We start from the raw sequence: 1,617 nt of genomic DNA, 5'->3' as shown, positions 1-1,617 counted from the left end.
TAATTCTTTGTAGTACATGGAGATTTATTTTCTCCATGTACTACAAATTAGTAAAAAATAAGTTTAAAAAAACATAAAAACACAATGTAGTGTGCTGGCTCTGACAGCTGGTAAAGCAGTGGGAAGTGGTTGATATCTTTATGTATTCGCTTTCTAAGTTAAGGCAGTATGTATACTTTCAAACAAATCCAACAGATGTATACAGACACTGGAAATGCTCAATGAAGTAGAAGCTTTTAATATACCACAATATTCACAGAACTTTCAGGTATGGATACTCCTCTTCAGTGTGATATCACACTGAAGAGGAGTATCCATACCCGAAAGCTTTGTGAATATTGTGGAATATTAAAAGCTTCTACTTCATTGAGCATTTCCAGTGTCTGTATACATCTGTTGGATTTGTTCTGTGTTTTTTTTGCAGATCTGATTTATCTTCGTGTTGGTCTATTTCCTGTTTTCAGTTTGTGTACTTTAGCAGACAGCAAACAGAAACAGGAGTTTAACTGAAACTGTTTCATGTTCTACCCCTGACATTTACTGGTCAGCACTGTCTGCCTTTAGTGCAGACCCTACCTTAACACCAAGTAGGGATGCTTAACGATTGTTAACCAACCCTCTAAGCATTGTTAACATCAGGTCTCACACTATATCAGTGCTTAACCATGATGTAATTTGACCATTTTGAACATATTCATGGTGTTCCATGCACTACAATGATATTGCAAAAAATAGTTTTCAAGCTTCAGGAATATAACCAGTGGAGAGACTTAGATTAAACAGCTTAGGCAGGGCCTCAGATATACAATATTTAGTAGTAATCAGGCAACCTGGTATATTATCAGGGCCCAGGGATGAGATATTTCTTAGCTTTTGAGAGGGCTGAAAAGACGTGTTCCATAGTAATTAAAGTTTTGGCTGGGACTGTGTGATCTGTGGCATACCTTTAAGTATGGGTGTAATGGCATATCTGTAAGTATAAGTGTAGTAGCATACCTGTAAGTATGGGTGTAATAAAACTTGCTCTAAGTTTGTTAGCTAAGATATTACCTATTTCCTTTAGGTCAGAGTAGGCAGTGTTATTGTAGGCTAGCTCTGAACATTATTGGGTGTTAGTTTTTAGTTTTCTGATATAATTAAAGCAACATGTGTGCTTATTTTTGGTTTTGCTGGCAATGTTAATGTAGCTCCCACTGTATTTCATGTAGAAGTAATAGACTGTAGTTTTCCATTACACCACAAGGTGGAGGCCCTTTTAGGAAGATAAAAATACAATTTTGAAAGTGAAAGAGGTTTTTTTTCTGGAACACTAGCTGAAGGAGGGAAGACTGAAACACATAGCTGAAGGGGAAAATGGCCTTGCAGCATGACTGGATTTTCTTTTCTAGTGTTTCTGGACAGGGAATTGATGTAGCAGATTTTGTCTGTCTCTTGCTGAAATCCTGGATATGGTATTTTGTGGAATCAGGAGAGACGTCTGAAACCAGTAGTTCCACGCCTGCTATGATTCAGCAAGAAAAGGAGTTCCCTTGGGCCTAGTACCGAGAAGCCATAGATGATTACCAGAGTTCTGGTAGGTGATTTTCTACTTTTTTCATCAGAGGAACCAATGCGCCT

Source organism: Protopterus annectens, chromosome 2.part1 (genome assembly GCF_019279795.1).
Source record: "Protopterus annectens isolate FY-2018-M chromosome 2.part1, PAN1.0, whole genome shotgun sequence".
Lineage (NCBI taxonomy): Eukaryota > Metazoa > Chordata > Ceratodontiformes > Protopteridae > Protopterus > Protopterus annectens.
Note: the sequence above shows the minus strand (reverse complement) of the source record.